Source organism: Heterocephalus glaber, unplaced genomic scaffold (genome assembly GCF_053883595.1).
Source record: "Heterocephalus glaber isolate CG9 unplaced genomic scaffold, H.glaber_assembly_v1.0 deba00001600, whole genome shotgun sequence".
In the NCBI taxonomy this organism is placed as follows: domain Eukaryota; kingdom Metazoa; phylum Chordata; class Mammalia; order Rodentia; family Bathyergidae; genus Heterocephalus; species Heterocephalus glaber.
The window spans coordinates 30,195,731-30,208,182 of NW_028258372.1; the positions used below are offsets into that span (position 1 = coordinate 30,195,731).

The 12,452-nt window shown below is 37.3% G+C and overlaps 1 long non-coding RNA gene across 5 annotated transcripts in view; it reads right to left on the minus strand.

The window, feature by feature from the left end:
• The window catches only part of LOC101699653 (uncharacterized), a 128,129-nt gene that overhangs the window by 57,299 nt on the left and 58,378 nt on the right, over positions 1–12,452 (minus strand). The window lies entirely within an intron of this gene.

The following is a 12,452-nucleotide window of genomic DNA, read 5'->3' on the forward strand; positions in this document are numbered from 1 at the left end:
TTATTAAAGAGGGAAAGATGAGTTCTTGGAGTATGGCTTAGTAATAGCATGTGCTTAGAATTCATGAGGTGCTGGGTTCCATCCCCAGCACCAAGAAAATACATAAATAAAGTGCAAAAGTGGAAAAGGGGGCACACATGTAGGTTGGTTTGTAATTTTGATAATGGGAAGGAAGACAAAGAAATTGGCTGATAAAATCAAAGCCCAAGTCTGAAGCCAGGCCTGTCTTTCAAAACAGTAGGACCAGTGACAAGCAGCCTTCTTAAAACTGCTGTCAGCTGCTGAGCAGGGCTTTCTGCAGAAATAGAGGAATCGTTATTTTCCTACATCAAAAATGACTATAATTCTGCTTCAGCTTGGCTAGAGATATTCAGCTGGTTTTTCCCTCTTATCTAATAGAGTCATTGCTCAAGTATGTCTTTAAAAGACAGTATGAAAATAGCTTTCCTTTTGCTGAGAAAAAGAGAAAACACAAAGATTCCTCCCCTACCATGAATGGAACAAGACCTGTCCCAGTTACTTCTCTTTCTCTTAGCTCTTTCATGATTAAATCTATTTTAAATATTTTCCATTTCTAGGCATTAAGCTTCATATCAGTGACTGTTGCTCGTATCAAGTTTGGAAACTGTTTCTAACCACCTGTTTCTCAGAAGCTCCTTTTGTTATGAAGCTTCTCCCCCACTCTCTCCCTGTCTTTCAACCCTCCCTCCTCATTTCTCTACTGCTATCCTTGTCTGGTCCAACCGACTATACTCAAAACCACATCAAAGCTTTTCCACTTTTTCTCTTTCCTTCTCTTTACCACCTACATGTTTTAATAATTTTCTAATTGGAAAGCAACTACCCATCAAAATCCTTAGACTCAAGTCCTATGTTGTACATGGTGATGTTTGACCTATGCTGCATTTTATTTTACAAAATAGTTTCTGTAACATCCAGAGGGAAAAAAACCTTAAATTTTACTCTATTTCAAAATTTATCTAAATGTGGTTTTCCTCCTGCTGAACCATTTCAAGAACAATGCTTTTGTTATTTTACTTTATATCCAAGCCTTACTATCAGGATCCTGGCTTATCCTGGACAATTATCTTTCACTTCTCATTTTGCTCAGTCAATTCCACCCACTCCTCATCATTCTCCCCAGCAGCCCTGTCAAAAAATCAATTTGCTGCTTCCTCTGTTATTAAAGTGGCTTATCCAACATTTTTCCCCTTCTATGGAGAAGAAATGAAGGTGGAAATAAGCTCTCCCCATGGATCCCTAACATAGGCATGGTTGGATTGCTTATGCAAGTATTGTACCATTTTAGATAAACTGCAGAGACTGCAACAATTCAGCCAAACCTCATTAAAATGGAAATGTTCATTATAATTCAAGAGCACTTGCTGGATTGTACATTAGTGTGTCACTGAAAGTATTTGCTTTCAGAGTAATGTGTAATTACTAACATGAGTATAATAAATGTGACTGAAGGAAAATCCCTGCATATACCCAGGACTAGACCAGGGACAAAGAAACCAAGAAATAAAGATTTTAGACTTGTATAGAGCTCAGTCTTAGATATTAAAGCAGTTTAATTATGGCTGGGCCTGCCATGAATTTATCTAGGAGAAGAGTAAAGATATTGTCAATAGTTAGGAGTCATACTCTAAAAGTGGTAAACAATTGCACTCACAAATCTCCACTGTGCAATTAGCCCTAAGAGATGGGAATTGTTCCTCAATGCAGCAGCTATAGCACTAAACAATAACTTAGGAAGATGAGAGTTTCTTTTAATCATGTGAACAGAGTGGAACTGGCATTGGGATCTCTCATGTAAAACTGTGGCACTGATAACTGTATTTCTATATCTGAAGAAGACAACAAGAAGAAAAGATACAGCTACCAGGTCTTTGTGCCCCCAACACAGTGTCCTGGAGAGACCCACCCAAAGGACTTCAGAAATTCTGTTTAAGATGTAACCTCTCTGCAGAGAACGTTGACTCAAACTGGTGGTTATTTTCAAATTTACATTTTGATATAATTTCAGACAGACAAAACCTGCAAGAATAGTACGAAGAATTCCTGTAAACTTTCATCCAAATGTTAAATGTTAGTATTTTACATTTACTATATCCCTGTCTGTTTTTTATGAACTATTTGATCATAAATTACAGACACAATTGCCACCTTACCTTTCAACACTTCAGTGTATGTATCTTACTTAGCCACTGTAAAATTATCAAAATCAAGAGATTAATATTAGTTCAATGCTTTCACCTATTCTACAGATGTTTGCTTTGTCCTGGGAATCAAACCCAGGGCCTTCACACTGAGCTACATCCCTGGTCCTTTTTTGAAAATTTTTATTTTGAGATAGGGTCTTGCTAAGTCACTAAATTGCCCAGGTTGGGCTCAAACTTGCAATCCTCATTTCCCAGAGTGCTGGAATTATAGGGACAGACCACCATGCCTGGCTAGTAATGTCCTTTAAAACAATAAAAATTCCCATTTGAACATTGATTTATTGCCATGTCTCTTTAACCTCTTTTTTCTGGAACCATTCCTCAGTCTCAAGTGACAGTGAAATTTGAGTAGTACATATCACTTGATATATAGAATAACTGGGCCCGGGGATTTAGCTCAGTGGTTCCACCGCTTGCCTTGTAAGCGGAAGGATCCGAGTTCGATCCCCAGTACCAAAAAAAAAAAAAAAAAAAAAAACAGGGATATATAGAATAACTGTCAATTTAAGTTTGTCTGATATTTCTTTATGTTTATTTACATTTATGTAAATATGAATATCATCATGATGTTCTTCTCTTAGTACATCACATCTGGAAGCACTAATGTTGATTTGCCCTTTTATTAGGGATGCAAATCACTGTTATTTTCTTCCATTGTAAAGTTATATTTTTGTATCTAATAAGAATTTGATGAGAAGTAGCCACACAGGCAGAGCGGTCCCGGGATGACTGAGCCCCGCTCAGTCTGGCTTGCTATGCCCACTTGCAACCAGGAGACTGTAAGGACACCCCAGACACACCCGCCAGCCGCCAGCTCAGCCACGCAGGCTCCTGCAACAACAGACACCACCACCCCCACCCCAAACCCCACTTCTGGCCTCTTGGCTGTGCAGCTACTTGGTTCCACACTACAAAGGCACAGGGGGACATAAAGGCCATTGTCCTGAGCTGCAGAAGTGAACAACAGAGAGAGGGCCTCTCTCAAGCTCCATGATGAAAACTGAAGCCCACTGGAAAAGTGAAGAGAATCTCTGCAATAAAGGCACACCAGACCACCGTACTTGGTAAATTGGAAGGATCATCACCTCCCATTGGAACCTGGACTATCTTCAGGGGAAAGGCAGTTGGAACCTGCAGTACAACCTTGCAGAGTTCAACCCTGCAGGAAGACAGGGAGTTCAACTTGGGACTAGCACCCTGAAATCTGCCTGAATCTCACGGGTCTGTGCCTGGCTTATTGAGACTCATTGACTTCTAACTGCATACTGCTGCCCATGTTGTCTATTGTGACAGCAGAGACATACCCCGAAGGAGGCCTTTCACTTTTATCGTTTATTTGTTATTTTCAAAATTACCACAATTTTTTTGCTCTTATTTTTAATTTTTTTCTTCTTTTTCTACTCTTTTAAAATTTTTCTTTTTCTCTTTTCTTTCTCTCTCTGCCTCACTCCCTTGCTGTCCCACATTGTTCTTCATCTGCTTTGTGTTCCTGTTCTGGCCCTAATTCATATTTCTTCTTTATTTTTCTTTTCTTCTCTTTCCTTCTCTTGCTTGTGCCCTCTGGCCTCACTAATAACCTTCCCCTATCCTTCTACCTATCTATTCCTCCCTCCCCAACTGCTTCTAACTCCCCATCCCAAAGGGAAAAGTTGCTATATTGAAGAGTTTATTCACTATAAACATATGTTGGGTTGGTCTTTGATCTTGGTTTAATTCCACAGTCAAAGGTGATAGATTAATAACTACCACAAATTGTCATTTTCTAAGAGGTACTTGATGCTATAATGTTACTGATTGTATCACATGGGCTAAGGTGTTGTGATTGATCTAATCAGTTGTCCTTCTTGGTATAATGAAAATGAGATAGTCTCAGAGCCATTAGAGACTCAAAACCTAAAGACCAGCTATATGCAATCATTCCATAAGGGTTCTAAATACATCAACAAAGATACTTACAATAAGCAACTTCAAAGTATCAACCCAGTAACTAAACCAAGGACAGTACAAAAAATGAAAATGAGAAGACATTTAAGTAAGGCACAAACTCAGACTTCCACCCCACAAAAGGTAAATTCTGGGGGAAACAAGGTGGAAAAGTCTAATAATCAACCAGCTGGAAACCCTGAACTGATAGCACAGGAAGTAACAAAACAGATGCATGAGGCTCTAGAAAATTTCAAAGCAGAAATAATCTCCCAGATAACTACAAACATGGTGAGCAGAGTGAAAGACATGATTAGAGGCTCTAGAACAGAAACAGATTAAAAAAAAATAGATGAGGTCAGAAACACGCTGGAAGCCATGAATGCCCACCAAAAGAAAAAAAATGGAATCCATGAAACAGATTCAAATATATTCAGGAGATGAAAAACTCCATTGAAAACATGCACAGCAGATTAAGGGAATCTGAAGATAGAATATCAGATATAAAAGACAGGATTGCAGTTAAGGACCATGAAAACAGAGATTTCTTAAAAATACTAAGGGATCACCAGAAATCAATCCAGCAGCTGCTAGACGATGCAAAGAAGAATAACATAAGACTGATAAGAGTCCACAAAAAAATGAGAAAGTACAGTTGACATAAAAAAAAAACTGTTCACAGAAGTAAAAGAAAACTTCCCAGACAGTGGTGGAGAATTGGACATACAGATAAATGAGGCATATAGAACTCCAACTAGCCATGATCAAAAAAAAATCTACACATAGACACATAATAGTCAAGATGCCAGAAACCCAACAAAAAGAATAAAATCCTACAGGCAGGTAGAGAAAAGAAACAAATCACCTACAAAGGAAAGCCCATCAGAATCATGGCAGATTTTTCAACACAAAGCCTCAAGTCAAGGAGAGCCAGGAGTGAAGTATTTCAAGCCCTAAAAGAAAATAACTTCCAGCCTAGACAGCTGTATCCTGCAAAATTATCTTTCAAAATTGATGGGGAAATTAGATACTTCCATGAAAAAGAACACCTGAGAAATTTCATGAACATGAAACCAGCACTCAAAACAATTCTAAGCTATATCCTAGAAAAAGACAATGAAGGTCACAACTCCATGAGGCCCAACAGAGGGAAGCCACCAGGCAAGGTAAGAAACTAAAGGGAAAGAGGGAAAAAAATAAGAAATAAAAGAGCCAATAATAGGAAAACATCATGACAAGGATGAGTCAATATCTGGCAATTATAACTATCAATGTTAATGGCCTCAATTCACCAATTAAAAGAAATAGACTGGCAGAATGGATGAAGAAGCAAAATCCAGCAATATGCTGTATACAAGAAACACACCTAACTCAAAAAGAAATTCATAGACTGAAAGTAAAAGGATGGAAAACAGTTCTCCATGTGACAGGAACCCAGGAAAAAGCAGGGGTAGCAATCTTATTTGCAGACAAAGTAGATTTCAAACCAAAACTAATTAAGGCAGACAAAGATGGTCACTACATCCTTGCGAAGGGAGCAGTCCAAGAGGAAGAGACGACAATCATAAATATATATGCACCAAACACAAATGTCTAAAACTGTACAAAACAAATATTAATGGACATGAAAAACCAAATAAGCACTAATACAATTGCAGTGGAGGACCTCAATACCCCATTATCACAAATAGACAGATCATCTAGACAAAAAATTAACAACGAAATTCAAGAACTGAACCAAGCTATTGAACAAATGGACTTAATAGATATTTACAGAGTTTTCCACCCTACAGAATCAGAATACACATTCTTTTTGGCTGTACACAAGTCATTCTCCAAAATAGACCACATGCTAGCTCATAGGACATGTCTAAGTAAAAGTAAAAGAATTGAAGTTACCCCCTGTATATTATCAGACCATACTGTGATAAAATTGGAGACCAATAACATAAGAAACCGCAAAACTCCCACAAACACCTGGAAATTAAATAACACCCTCCTGAACAACCAATGGGTCACCGAGGAAATTAAAGAAGAAATTATACAGTTTCTACAAGTAAATAATAATGCCAGTGCAACATACAGGAATCTGTGGGACACAATGAAAGCAGTTCTACATGGGAAATTCATAGCAGTGAATACCCATATTAGGAAAACAGAGAGAACTCAGATAAATAACCTAATCCAGAACCTCAAGCTCCTAGAAAAAGAAGAGAATAACAAACCCAAAGCTCATACAAGAGAGGAAATTATAAAGATCAGAGCAGAAATCAATACAATGGAGACTAAGAGAACAATACAAAAAAAAAAAAACAATGAATCAAAGAGTTGGTTTTTTGAAAGAATAAATAAAATCGATAAACCTTTAGCCAACCTTGTCCAAAAAAAGGAAAGAAAAGGCTCAAATTCATGCAATTAAGAACAAAAAAGGTGAGATCACAACAGACCCAGCAGAAATCCAGAGGATCATCAATACCTACTTTGAGAACCTGTACTCTAATAAAATGGAAAACACAGAAGAAATGGACAGATTCCTAGATACATACGAATTGCCAAAGTTAAATGAAGAAGATATAGAAATTCTAAACACCCCAATAACAATGAGTGAAATTGAAATGTAATAAAAAATTTACCAACAAAGAAAAGCCCAGGTCCTGATGGCTTCGTTGCTAAATTCTACAAGACATTTAAAGAAGAACTATCACTATTGCTCTTTAAACTCATCAAATTGAAAGGGAAGCAATACTTCCAAATTCATTCCTGGAAGCAAGTGTGACTTTGATTCCAAAACCAGGGAAAGACCCAACTCAAACAGAGAACTACAGGCCAATCTCACTAATGAACATAGATGCAAAAATCCTCAACAAGATACTGGCAAACAGAACACAGAGGGTCATCAAGAAGATCACAGACCCTGACCAAGTTGGATTTATCCCAGGGATGCAAGGATGGTTCAACATTCTTAAATCAATAAATGTGATACACTATATTAACAGAGTCAAGGACAAAAACCATATGATCATCTCAATAGATGCAGAAAAGGCATTTGACAAAATCCAACACCCATTCATGATAAAAATGCTACAGAAAATTGGAATAGAAGGTCTTTATCTCAACCCGATTAAGGCTATCTATGAAAAACCAACAGCCAACATCATACTACATGGTCAAAAACTGAAAACTTTCACGCTAAAAGCGGGAAAAGACAAGGATGACCACTATTACCACTGCTATTCAATATTGTTCTGGAAACATTATCCACAGCAATTAGAAAAGAGAAAGAAATAAAAGGAATAAAGATAGGAAAGGAAGAAGTTAAACTTTCATTATTTGCTGATGATATGATACTTTACATAGAAGACCCAAAAAACTCTACCAAAAGACTTCTAGACTTAATTGACAGATACAGTAGAGTAGCTGGATACAAAGTCAACACTCAAAAAAACAATAGCCTCCTTATACACAAATAGCAGACTCACTGAGAGAGAAATTAAGGAAAAAATTCCTTTTACAGTAGCATTCCCCAAAAAATGAAATATCTAGGAATCAATCTAACAAATGAAGTAAAAGACCTCTTCGCTGAAAACTACAGCACTCTGAAAAAGGAGATCAAGGAGAATATAAGAAAATGGAAAGACATCCCTTGTTCCTGGATAGGAAGAACCAATATAGTGAAAATGGCCATACTTCCAAAACTACTATATAGATTTAATCCAATGCCAATTGAAATTCCAACAATATATTTCACAGAACTAGAGAAAACAATCCAAAAATTCATTTGGAACCAGAAGAGACCTAGAAAATCAAAAGCAATTCTAGGCAACAGAGACATGGCCAGGGGTATCACAATCCCCAACTTGAAACTACATTACAAAGCTACTGTGATAAAAACAGTATGGTACTGGCAAAGAAACAGACCTGAGGATCAGTGGAATAGATCAGAAGATGCAGAAACAACTCCAGACATACTCAGCTACCTCATCTTTGACCAAGGAGCAAATGATCCGCATTGGAGGAAAGATAGTCTATTTAACAAATAGTGTTGGAAAAACTGGATTTCAACCTGCCAAAGATTAAAACTATACCTATACCTATCACCATGCACTAAACTAAGATTGAAGTGGATGAAAGATCTAAATATTAAGACAGAAACAATAAACTTGCTGGAAGATAAGCTCGGTAGAACTCTTGAAGACATTGGCATAGGACAAGATTTTATGAACAAAACCTGAGTAGCACAGGAACTAGCAGAAAGAATCAACAACTGGGATCTCATCTTATTAAAAAGCTTCTGCACTGCAAGAGAAACCACCAACAGAGTTAAGAGACAGCCTACAATGTGGGAAAAAAAATTTTAACAGCTGTACCTTAGACAAAGGACTACTATCTAGAATATATAAAGAAGTGAAAAAAATCAGACCTCTCCAAATTCAAAGACCCAATTCAAAAATGGACATCTGAAATGAACAGACATATCTCAGACAAAGAAGTAAAAGCAGCAAATAAATACATGAAAAAATGTTCAACAACACTGGTCATTCGAGAGATGCAGATGAAAACAACACTGAGATTCCACCTCACCCCACAAAGAATGGCTGCTATCAAGAAATCAACCAATAACAAATGCTGGCGGGGGTGTGGGGAGAAAGGAACCCTTCTCCATTGTTGGTGGGAGTGCAGACTCGTGCAACCACTATGGAAATCAGTATGGAGATACCTTAAAGAACTAGGGCTAGAGGTCGCATTTGACCCAGCTATTCCCCTGTTGGGTATCTTTCCAAAAGAATTAAAAGAATCATACTACAGTGATATATGTGCACCCATGTTTATAGTGGCACAGTTTGTAATAGCTAAAGCTTGGAAACTGCCCAAGTGCCCATCAACTAGAAACTGGATAAAGAAGATGTGGTTCTTTTATAAAATGGAGTCCTACTCAGCCATAAAGAATGAGAAACTAGAGACATTTATAGCTAAATGGATGCATATTGAGGCCATCCTCTTAAGTGAAATAAATAGGACACACATGTATAAATACCAAATAGTTTCTCTAGTGTGAGAAACTGAAAGTGTAATTAAGGATTAAAATGATTAAAATGAATAATTGATCAATTGAAATAGGAAGAAAAGTTCCAAAGTGGTAGGGGTGGCAGGAGGGGAAGGGGAAAGGAAAGAAGGGAATGGAAGAATTATGAGAAAAGAAAAAATATGGAAACTAATTCTATGTAAATAGGGAAGGGTGGAGGGGGTGAAGGGTGCACAGGTAATGGGGAAAAATTATAACCAAGATACATCATGTACAGGTACAACACCCAATGATAAATGTAAATGTATTGTATACCTAAAATGTACCAATAAAAGAATTTAAGGGAAAAAAGAATTTGGTGGGGAGAAAATTCAAGGCTATATAAATATTGTATTCTGTTGCCACTCACACTTTCACATACACATGTCATCATTTACTGGTGATTCCTGCTTCAATTAATTATAAATATTATGCTTTTCAAAAGGTAGTTTCCATTATCTGTTCATAATTAGTTCATCATTTATTACTTGGCTTTCTATTATAACAAAAACCTTTCCCTCCTCTCCTGTGATTTTTCTCCTGTATCAATCCATCATTGCATAAAAATATATGCAGTGGATTGCAACTATTTTTTCATTGTTTTGATGCTCAAATTAAAAGTTTTAGCCACAAACCAATGATTTATTTAAAATTCAGATTTCTGATTTTTACTGAAAAATCAGTTGTCCAACAAAAGTGGGGCAAATAATTTCCTGGATTGGAATATCTCAGTAAACTCTAAGCAAGACCTGACTTTTCAAGTTTTAGATTTCGCTCCTGGTTGACTTTACTCATTAACATTACTTAGCCTGCATGGATGCTTATTTTCGCTCACCCCAAGAAACCCTTGATTGTTTCCCATGTAGAGGACTACTGGAAGAGCATGAGCTAACTGTGTAGGTTTTGAAGCTTCTCCATTCTCATAACAGTAGTTTCAGTAAATTATTAAATTTGTGTTCTGGTTCCTACCTAAGGTCTGTTGGATTTTAAATATAGCTAGCTACTCATTTTCTCAAGACTTCTTTAGATGTGGACAACTCATGTGTGTCTGACCTTTGGTAGAGGACAGATTTCATGGCAGTTGGTCAAGGCACTATCCAGCCCTCTCTGCTCCAGTTAGATTCTCATTAGACCACACTGGCACCTCTTCGGTCTCCAAATATTTACAGAGACTAAAGCATGAATACTAAATAAGGGTAGTTGTTGGAGAGGGAAAGATGTTTACAGGTTTACACAGGTGGAAATGATGACACAAGTGGAAATTGGTGACCTAAGCAAGTAACTGTGGGTGTTGAAAAAAGAATAATTAGAGAAAAGAGTCATGAAAGGCAGACTAGAAGTAGTGAAATGATCAGAAATATGAAATGAAGTAGTGAAATGATTAAAAAATGAAAGGCTGGCAACAGAGAAAACAAGATCAATAGGGCTTATTAGAAGGATAAATTAAATAGCTTCCATGATATTTTTTAATACGGTCAATTAATAAATACTACTCTCAAATTGAGAAAAAGAAGAAAAAAAACCTTAAAGTAAGGTTTAGAGAACAGGGACACACAACAGGAGCTGAGCAATCCAGAGCAAGAGAAGTTTCATTTGTATTTACTGCTGCTCCCTATTGCTCAAGTTATCACCTGAGCTCCTATCAGATTAGCCAGGGCATTAGATTCTCATCGGAGTGCAAACCTTACTGTGTATGGAGCATGGGGAAGCAGATTAGGATGCAGCAAGTTGACTGGACAAGTGGGAGTAACCTGCCAATCACAGAGGCCCAGAACACATGCACAGAACATAGTCCCCAAACTCTGCACCTGGGACCAATCAGAAAGACCTTCAATTCTTCATTTACATCTGGCACAAAAATCAATCAAGCTTTTGATTGAACAGCCTAGATATGATGTCAGGCTGAAGAATGAGAATGACAAAAGACCCCCACCATTAACCTCGTGGCCACTGTGGGCTTCTTTCAGTGGCCTGCTCTCACTCTGCAGAGTGTACTTTTTTCCTACCTTTAATAAATGTAAATCCTCGCTACCTTTTTTGTGTGTCTTGTCCAATTCTTTGTTCAGGACACCAAGAACCTGGAAAGAATCCCTGGGAAAAATCTGTTGGACTCCAAATGCCGATAACAATGGGAGAGGTCTAGGTTGCCCACTCCTTATTAGAATCTAATGCCTGACCATGTGAGGTAGAGCTAGTGCTGGGGAATGTCGTCATCATCATCATCAGTTATTCTTATTTTGGTGACAGAGTCTTGCTATGTACTTACGACTGGACTTGAACTTACTATGTAGCCCAGGCTGGATTCAAACTTGCAGCAGTTTTCCTGCTCAGTCTCCCCACTTCTAGGTGTACAAGCATGCACCACCCCTCCCAGCTAATGTAATTATTATGTACTGCAAATATATTACAATAAGAAAGAGAAACTAAAAAAAATTGTCTTTCAAGAAATTGGTTCCTATAGTTAATTATTCTACTGAATTATTTTTGGAAGTATAAATGAATATAATTACTTAAATCTATAAGAATATATATAATGCAAAATAAATTATTTTTCAAAATCACATAAAGTAATGGAAAATTTTAACCTTTAAGTTTTTATTGTTTTGCTTTTTGTTTGTTTGCTTGGGCTTTTTGTTGTTGTTTTTCAGAGTCTTGCTATGTACTCCAGCGTGACCTTGAATTCTCTGTTTGCCCAGGCTGGCCTCAAACTTGTGATCCTCCTGCCTCTACCTCCCAAGTGCCAGGATTGTAGGTATGTACTACGTACCACAATGTTTAGCTGAATTTTGAATTTTATAATGAAGTAGTCTTATTGCTAAAGAAATGACAGATTGTAAATATATGGAGCTATTAGCCAAGCTACTAAGATTGAAGGGTCTGTCACTTATCCTTAAGATAATATTGTTAATATGGAATTTGTAGCTTGCATGAAATATGACTAATTCATAGGTTTTCACCCACATTTTAGAATTATGGGTGCTCTAGGAAGTCAAAGTTGTCATTCTCGCGATGGGGTGGAAAGAGCAAAACATAGCAGAAAAACACAAGTTAAAGTAACACAATGGAAAAGACGTTTTTTGTTTTTAAAAAAATGACAATTTCCAGGTGTGGTGGCACACACGTGTAATCCCAACACTTTGGGAGGCTAAGCCAAAAAAATCACAATTCTGAGCCCAGTCTGGGCAATTTAGTTATTAGCAAGACCCTATCTCAAAAGTTAAAAAAAGTAGAGAGGGCTGGGG